Source organism: Panthera uncia, chromosome A2, assembly GCF_023721935.1.
Source record: "Panthera uncia isolate 11264 chromosome A2, Puncia_PCG_1.0, whole genome shotgun sequence".
Taxonomy (NCBI): domain Eukaryota; kingdom Metazoa; phylum Chordata; class Mammalia; order Carnivora; family Felidae; genus Panthera; species Panthera uncia.
In genome coordinates this window covers 4,442,613-4,452,229 of record NC_064816.1, presented here as the reverse complement: position 1 = coordinate 4,452,229, position 9,617 = coordinate 4,442,613, and positions in this window count along the sequence as shown.

The following is a 9,617-nucleotide window of genomic DNA, read 5'->3' as shown; positions in this document are numbered from 1 at the left end:
CCGGAGGCACATAAGTCACACACTGGCGCAAGTTGACCTGGAGAGACACGCAAGACACTTGGAACAAAGACGCAAAGTACAAGGGAACAAACCCAAAGGAACCCAGGCCCATCCTTCAAATCGCCCAAGATCCACTCCCCTCCTAAGTAGGGACCCAGGCTCTCCCGGGGACCTGTCTTTCACTTCCTTGAGGAATCTGTAGGTCCCTCTCCTTGGCAGCGGCACCCAATGTAGGCCGCGGGCGACCCCTGGTGGATCAGGAGCCTCAACCCCCGGCTGCAAAGCGAGTGGGCGTAGGGGGGCGGTCTACCTGAGGGTAGAGAGAAGGTGCTTCTAGGTCTTTGGTCTCAATGCAAAGGCGGGTGAGGAAGGGGCGTGGCGACGGGGCAGCGGGGAGACGGGCGGCCGGAGCCCGATCAGTCAGGCCTTGAGCCCGGAAACAGAGCCGGGAAGCTGCAGTGGGACGGAAGACCCTCAACCGCCCGGCTCCAACGACCTAGCCCCGCGCCCCTGCCTGGCGCTGCCCGCGGTACCTCGGAAGACCCAGTGAGCCGGGAGGCGGATTCCCATTGGTCCGCGGCCGACCAATGAGACGCGTCTAGGGTGTTCGGCAGGGCGGGGCGATCGATAGCGCAGAGGGAGGGGTGTTCGCCCCCCCGCCTGGCTCTCGGCCAGAAAATGACCACCAAAGACTCGTCCAAATTCTGGAATGTCCAGGGCAGAGGCCGCTGGTGCGAGAGAATTACCAGCCATCGCCGACGTGACTTTGACCCTAAGAAAGGTGGGTCGGCCCCTTCCAGGTCTGACCCTTCTCCCAAGCCCTGACCATTCTCTAGCCCCGCCCACTTATTTGTCATTATCCCCAGGCCCCACCCACTTCCCCCTGCCGTCAGCCACCCGAGCCCCACCTATTCCCACTCCGAGTCCCGCCCACATCCTCCCATCCCCCTCCCAGGCCTAGTCCCACTCCCCAGTCCCACCCACTTCCCAGACATCCCCCAACCCTCGCCCCAAGTCCCGCCTACTACTCCGTCATTCTCCCTGGGCTCCGCCCAGTTGCCCAGCCATCAGCCTCCCCATTCCGCCCACTTCTCTGTCATTCTCCCCAGGCCCCGCCCACTTCCCCCAGCTCTTGACTTCCCGGCCCCGCCTCCCCCCCCCCCCCCCCCCGACACCCCCCTCGGTCTCGTCCACCTCGGGTCATTCTCACCAGATTCTGCCCACTTCCCAGCCATCAGCCTCCAGGCCCTCTGCCCACTCGCCTACCCCATTTACTTTGGTACCTCTCTTAGTCCAGAACCACCCTCTTCCCAGGCCCCGTCCTTCTGTTTCCTATCTAAAGTCCTCTCCCCTTTCCTGGTTCCACCTTTCAGGAACTCTGCGTCCCCGTCTCAGGCCAAGCCTTCAAACCATCCCCATCCCTAGTCTGACTTCCTCGGGCCCTCTGTGGCCTACGGGGCCTCTGGTCACTTTGTCTAATTCCTTTAGGCCCCGCCCCTTTTGTTCCACCCTTCCTTCTTCCAGGCCCCCCCCTCCCACACACACACACACACTATCAAGGCCCTACCCCAAAGCCACCAAGTTCCTGGTGTGGGATGGGGGTGGAGGGGCTCCTTGCTACTGGAGCTAGGGAGGTCTCCGTTTCCCCAGCCCTGCCCTTCCTCTGGAAGGCCCTAACCCTTTGGCCATCTAAGTACCTGCCTGCAATGGGATCCCACCCCTGCCAGAGTGGTATTCACTGTCCAGGCCCGTCTCTCCCCTCTGTGGCCCCGTCCAGCTCACAGGACACTAATTCCAGTCCAGATGGGTGTGCCCACCCTGTCGCCCCGCAGTTGATGAATTTACCACATACCATTTTGGCCTTGCCCCAGCTCGTGATCTGGAACCAGTGCCTGGTCTGGGGACCCATGCAGGACACTGTTGCCCCACCTCCTGCTGCACATCTGGACCTCCAGGATGTTGGTGGCTTTGGACATATTCTGTCTGCTGCTGGGTGAGCCCCCTCCCCACCAGCCTTGAGCACCCCCCCAATCACGACACCCAAAGATCTGTGGAGGGGTCTATCTACCTGTCTTTATCCAAGGGTCCTTGGACTGTTGGCTGGCTGGCTGCCGTTGGGCGTGTACTTGGGTCACGTGTCTTCATCAGTGTATTTCTGGGGTGACTGGGTCAATGTGTGTCTGTGTGCATGGAGGAGAAAGGGACTCTCTACAAGTATGACCTGTCATCCTGGGTCTGTGTGCCCAGAACAGCATCCGGCTGTGCATTTTTTTTCTTTTTTGTCAGTCTTGCATATGACTTTATTTTCCCCCTTCAACAATTTTTTTTTCAGTCTCTCGTATGATTTTATTCACTGTGTGTCTTTTTGAGTGGTGTATCTGTGTGTCTATGGCAGGGAGAGAGTCTGTGCATGTCACATACATGTGTACGTCAGTCTGTTTCTACATCTGGCTACATCTGTGCTGAGGTGTGAGCGTAGAGCTTATCTGGGTGCATCTGACTCTGTGATATGTATGCGTGTCTCCAGGTCTCTGTGTCATATGTTATTGTGTTGTTGTGTTGTATTGGCTTAGAGAGGTGTGTTTATTGTGCGTGACTTCTATGATTGAGCCTGGGACTGTGAATCTGGGTTGGGATGGATCTGATGGTATTTGCGTAGCCTGGTGTGTGTCTGGGTCTAGATGGGCCTATATGTGTTGCGGGTATATTGTCGCACAGTGTTTCTGTGTGTGTGTATCTGAATCTGTGTGTCTGGGTCAGACTGTGTGGTTGTATTGTGTAATTGTGTATGTCGGACTCTGTGTGTGGATGTACGTCTATGGCCTGAGCTTGCCTGGAGTCTAGATGTGTGGCTGACATATGCCAGCCCCCCCCCCCCGCCCACAATTCCCCAGTGGGTAGAGCTGGTGACCAAAGCCCCTTTGCTGGGAAGAGGAGGGCAGGTTGGGACACTAGCTTTGCCCTCTTAGCCCAGGAAGGGAGCTGGGGGCTGTAGGAGGCTAGGTTCCAACTACCTAGCTTCACCAGACTTCAGTGGGCAACAGGACGAGAGGGCGGCAGGCCTGGGAGTAAGCCTTTAGGGTGGGTGGCCCTGACAGCCTGAGACGAGACCCCCCCTTCCCTGCCTGACTTCAGGATGTGGTGTCAGGTGAGGGGCCCCAGGCCATGCTCACACACAGTATTCACACCATATCACCCAGCTCAGACACAGAGCCATAGATATAGGCACGAACACACACACACACACCACACTTCCATGAACACATGCATAATCACACACACACACACACGCGCGCACAACCACTATTCACACAACACATGCATGGTGCATACGTGCACGCACCAAGACGCACACGTCTGCCTTCATTGACATCCGCAAGCACACAGGTGTACATACCAAAACACCCACGTACACACAAACACACTTCCAAAAACACATGGTTCCATACCTACAAAGACAGAGATTCACGCTCACCAAGAAAGAAACAGAAGAAGATTCACAGCCAGGAGCGCCTGGGTGGCTCAGTAGGTTAAGCGTCCGCCTTCAGCTCAGGTCACCATCTCATGGTTTGTGAGTTCGAGCCCTGGATTGGGCTCTGCTGTCACTGCAGAGCCTGATTTGGATCCTCTGTTTCCCCCCTTCCCCACTTGCACTCTCCCTCTCTCAAGAATGAGTAAAACATTTTAAGAAAAGAAAAGAAAGGAACCCCCTTACCCTTGCCCCCTCATTATTCTAACCCCTTACCCACTTTGTGCACAGGACCCCACCCACGCATGGGTCCCTGGAGCCCTGTCCTCCTCTGGCCTTCTGTCCAGACCATCTTCCCTACACAGCCTTCCCCACCCTGCCACCACGTCCAGGCTGTGGAGATGCAGGCAGGATAGACTGGCCAGAAGGCCTAAGGAGAGTCAGCGTCAGGCCAACTGTCCGCCCCAGGCAGTCAGCGTCCCCAGGGAGCCGAGCGAGAGCGGTTTGTTCTTACCCTACATGCAGGGCCTCTCCTGCGAAGACACTACCACCAAATACCCCCGGGGGGCCCATTACACCATCGAGGACTCAGCATTCACCATCGTGGGCTTCTGACTCTGCCTCTTCAGGGTGAGGGGCTGGCCACTTTCCGCCCGTGCAGTGGTGACACGCCACGGGCCAGCTTCCCCCCTTTTTTCTGGCAAAGCGTAAGCCGAAGGCAGGGCAGGTACCAACTCTGCTCCCAACGAGATGGGAAATCGCGCTGCTCGACGGCACAGAACCCCTCTCCTTGAGGAACCACATGGTAAGGCTCACCCTTTGTTAACACAGAATAGAGGAAACGCCTGCCTCGGTGCCTTAGGCACAGAGGAAGCACAGCCCCGGTCCCCCCCAACACACAGGGAAGCCCACCGCTCATATGGATAAAGCAGGATGCGGTGCTGCCCCTCTTCTGGGGAGCTGGGAAACCTCCCTCTTTCAAACATAGAGGGGACATCCTGCCTCTTTATCTTGGTGAAAAGGAAAGTCGTTCCCCCCCCCCCACCCCCATTTTCTGACATTTGGGAGGAAGCCCACACGTTTCTCCTGGTGTAGCAGGAAGTCCCGCCCCTTCCGGATGTGGGACTCCCGCCCAGGTCTGACATAAAATAGGGGGATGCCCACCCTCCTTCTTGGTGACACGGGAAGCGATGCCCTTCTGCCTGGCTTGGTGGGAACCCAGCCCCTCCTGTCCCCACGACAGGGAGAAATGCAGATTGTCTGAGACACAGGCTTGGGGAGCTCCCGCTAGTGCTGCACCCCTGCCCCCGGTGGTGACCCCTCCCCACTCCAGTGTGGCCCGCAGACCAGCCTGGGAGAGGCGGTCTGGGTCCAGGGCCTGCAGGTAGGCTTGCCAACCCACACGAAGAGCCCCCACGTGGCCGTTGTCTCCAAGCATCTGGGGACTTTCGTGTTTGGTGGCATAAGACGACCACAAGTCTCTTAAGGCCCCGCTTCCTGGCACGGTCCCTGCCCAACCCAGCTTCCTTCAACTATGAGAGCAGCTACATCGCCGACACCTGCACCAGGCACCCCGAGAATGTCCTCGATGCCAGGCGAGCGGGGGGGGGCATTGAGGGGAACCCAGGAAGCAGCCCCTGCCACACCCCAGCCCCATCTGAGGTCAGCAGGTGTCAGCCCTCCTCCGCCCCTCCCCCACCAGTCTCCCAGAAAATCCTTCTATTCTGAGCACGCCTCCTCGGGGATGTACTCCAAGGCGTATCTGGCGGCGAGTGTTAGTGGGAGGCGGGCCATCCACCGGGCAAGGCCAGAGAATGCTCCGTTGTCCCCCACCCCCACCAGCGCCAGGCACGGCTTCCACAGAGCTGGTGTATGCCCCTGGACTTGGGAGGGCTAGAACGGGGAGGGCCTATCTCCTCTTAAGGCTCATTCAGCATCCCTGTCCTGCAACAGCAATTTCCAGAACTCTCCGTCTCCCCCTCTCTGCAGCTGGAGAGGGCCCGTGCCAGGCTGGGTTCATGCCCAGGGCTGGACTCCGCCAGGGGCAGGGGGAAGGGAATTCGGGCCCAGTGGAGGTGGAGGTCTAAGGTCTGGGCGGAGGGGTGACAGGAGGAGCTAGGGAGAAGGGAAACCTCCGGAAAGGAGTCAATGACCCAGGGGACAAAGAGAGCACAGACTTGGGTGGTGGCATGAGATCTCGCACAGCGGAGCCAGCCCACAGCACTCAGGGAGCATGGTGGGCAGACACAATGGCACAGACAGAGGCCAGGCCACGGAGCACGTGACAGTCACACGGCTCACACCAGCTACCGGTCACACCGGCAACATTTTCCTCCTGAAAGACGCCCATTCGACTGACAGCCTTCCCCTCCCCCCCTTTTTTTAAAGACCAAGTAACAAAATAACTACCACCTCCCACAGTGATAAAAGATCAGAGGCTCGGGACCCGGAATGTATGGACTTTATTCCCAGCCTCAACTGTGTGTGAAATCCTCAACCTCCCAGGGCCTCCATTTCCCCACCTGTGAAATGGGCATATAAACAGCATCTGCCTCCTAGGGTTGTGGTTTCACGAGCTAAAGCACAAATGAGCTGACACACTCAAAGCACTTAGAACAGGATCTGGCTAAACTATCACCATTATCATTAATAATAGGCAAAACAGACTCCACCCCCGCCCCGAGGTGGACTGGGAGTCGGGGTGCGTGTCAATGCCTTGAGACTCACAGATGGGGTGGCAGTGTGGCCCCCACACGGTGGACAGATCACACACAATTAGAAGGCAGGTCTTTCCTGGGTTTTGCAGACCTCAGAAAGGGTGGTCCGTTTAGTGAGCGGAATGTTCTGGGTCTCTGGGAATGCCCCCCACCTCACGAGTATTCCCCAAGTGCTGATGCCTGATTTCTCCTGAAATGCCCAGCAGCCGCTTCCCTGTGCTTGCCGCTCATTCCGAGGTAGCAACTTCACCTGGTGTTTAAAAATGGGATTTTGGGGCGCCTGGGTGGCTCAGTCGGTTAAGCCGCCAACTTCGGCTCAGGTCATGATCTCGCGGTCCGTGAGTTCGAGCCCCGCGTCGGGCTCTGTGCTGACGGCTCAGAGCCTGGAGCCTGTTTCAGATTCTGTGTCTCCCTCTCTCTCTGACCCTCCCCCATTCATGCTCTGTCTCTCTCTGTCTCAAAAATAAATAAACGTTAAAAAAAAATTTAAAAAAATGGGATTTTGCTTTCTGTTTTCCGTTGCAAAATCAGGAGCCCATCCTCTGCTCTTTCAGGGCTCCCCGATGACGCCAACCCGGTTTCGATCGGGGCTGTGACCCCCCGCAAGAGGTGGGGGTACTGTGAGCTTCCCCACAGGGTCTCACCAGACTGCATGGGAAACCCTCTCTTCGGCATCCTACATGTCTCCCGACACGGGCGTGTGGCTCACAGCATAGAGCTAGCTCGCTTACAGTGCTGGTTTCGGGGGCGGGGTGGGGGTGGGGGGGGCAGAGCCAATAGCCTCTTCAGAGGCTGAAATCCATGTCCATACGAACCTGGCAAGATAGAATGTCCTGCCTCACACTATGGCTGCCCAGGGCCGGGCAGGCAGATGGGTGCAAAACTGCAGCCACAGTGGGGAGCCCTTCTGCATACCCACTCCTGGGGCTTGAGACCCTGCGCAGCTGCCCCCAGCTCTGTGGGCAGACCCGCTCCTGAAGACAAAACAAAAAGCAAAAAACACAGGCTCTTAACAGCCCGTCATCCAGCTCCTTTTCTTGTCCCTGGCTCTGTTCACTGGCCACATCCGGATCTTGGACTCTCGGCACCACCAGCATAAATCTGGCCTTCGGATTCCCGCAGGGAGAGCCTCGATGGCTTTCTGGGTGGTAGGCGAAAGCATGCTACCAGGGAGGGGCGGCTTGCCTGGGCGCCTGGCACGTTTCACCTCCCAGGGTGGGGCAGCCATGGGATACAAGTGACATCAGCCCAACCCCCTCTGCCTTCATCCCTGCAGGCTTTCTTCGTCTCTGGCCTCTTCACATCTCAGGCATTGCCAGCCAGGTCCCAGCAACCCCAGGGGCTGGAAGACCACCCTGACTCTCCATTCTCTTCCCCCTTGCCCTCCCTCTGCTCTCCTGAGGACCACCAGGGAGGCCCTGATGCACACATAGAGGACACCATAGAGCCCATACTCTCTAGAGACCGTCCCTTCCCAGGTACACTTCCCAGCAGGACGCCCTGCTCTCTGGAGCTCAATCCATGACCCAGATCAGCCCTGCCCTGGCGGAGTGACCCAGGGCATCCATTTTTCTGGGGCTGAGCCCCAAGTCAGCCCCTCCCAGCAGGGCCACTTCCATTTTTATATTGTTTATGACTCTTGCTATATGAAAAAATTACAAAATGCCAACACGGAGTTTTCGAGACATGTTAACATGGGTCAGTGGAAATCCATGTCTCAGGGGTCAGTGATGACACACTGGGTCATAACCTCAAAAGTCTAAATCAGGGTTTCTCCACTTTGGCGTTATTGACATTTGGAGTTTGGATAATTCTTTGCATTGTAGAGTGTTAGGTGGCATCCCTGGGCTCCACCCACTGGATGCCAGTAGCACCCCCAGGTCATGATAAGCAAAAATGTCTCCAGACATTGGGAAGCGTCCCCTGGGGGAGCACAGCACCGCAGCTGAGACCCCCTGGGTTACAGGATCCCGCTGACACCGCCCCTAAGAAATTCTGCCTTCATAATCATCTGACCCACTGTGAGCCCTGCACACATTTAAATACAAAACTTGGGGGAAGGGTAGGCAAGAGGAAGTGACCCACAGATGGGGGGGGGGTGTCACCCTGGTTTAAACCATAAAACAGCTGTCTAACCCATCAGAAACCTATTGTGTCTAATGAGAGCTCGGGGGTCTCCATTTTTTCCCCCAATTAATAACACAAGGTTTCTCAGGCCTATTGCCATTTGGTGCCAGATCATTCTTGAGGCCGGGGGGGGGGGGGGGGATTAAACTGTGCCTTGTAGAATGTTTGGCAGCATTCACCACTAGATGGCAGGACCACACACACCCCCTGTCTGGACCTGACATGGCCAAGTGTCCCCCTGTTGAGAACCACGGGTCAAAACCAGAAGCCACGGCAAATGTGAGGTCCCAGCCACGTAGCCAACCTGACTAACCACCCCCATTCCCCCCCGCCCCAATAGCTGGAGGCCACGGGGGATGCAGAGGAGGTGAGGAGGAGGCTTCCGCCCGTGGCACAGCTAGAGGTCAGCAGAAGGTGGCCCCAAGGGGTCTGGCCTCCACTGGAGGGTCAGCACAGAAAGAATTGTCCAGCCCCTGATAATAATTGTAATACCAACAGCTACAATGTATTGTTTACTCTGTGCAGAGAAAGTCAGGCCTGGCTTGTTAACTGGGCCATCTCATCAGACCCTCCCCATGGCCCTAGAGGGCAGGCATTGACCGCCCCATCTTGCAGATAAGGAAATTCAGCCAAAGACAAGCAAAGTGACCGTGCAAGGTCATTCAGCTAACAAGAAATGCCAAGGTAAGGTAAAGAGAGGTGCCTATGGGGGGGGGGGGGGGGGGCGGCAAGGCAGCCCCAGGGGCTATCTATCCATCCCATGTATAATCTAGCTGTAAACCTTCCTCCTTGAGGTTCAACCCCAGGCAAGGCTGGAGCTGGCCGCACCTGCCAAGGACCCAAAGCCCAACAGAGGTGTCCAGGGGGAGCGCACTGTCCCCCACAACCTCCATCAGCGTCCACAAGCATCCCCAGCCAAACATGGAAGAAAAATCGTGGTGTCACTTACTATGCGGCTCCAGGACAAGTCCTCCAGGAACCGCCCGCCCCCCGCCCCCCAAAACAGACCGCAGCTCCGGAGCCCCCAGCTCGCCCCACTAGGGGTCCTCTCGGTTGTCGCAAGGGTTCTGGCAAAGGAGACCTACACGGAAGGAGGAGGCAGGCTACGGACGAGAAACTGAGGCAGGGCCGCCCGGGGCGGGGGGTGGGGGGGGTGGGGGGGGTGGAGGATGGGGGAGTGACGGGATCGATCCGCAGCTCATTTACTCGGCGCTCTCCCTTCCCTGCCCCATCCCCGCAAGACCCCGGTCGCCAGGCCCGGCTGGGAGCCGGGTGGAGCGGGTGGGTGGGGGAGGAAATGTTTA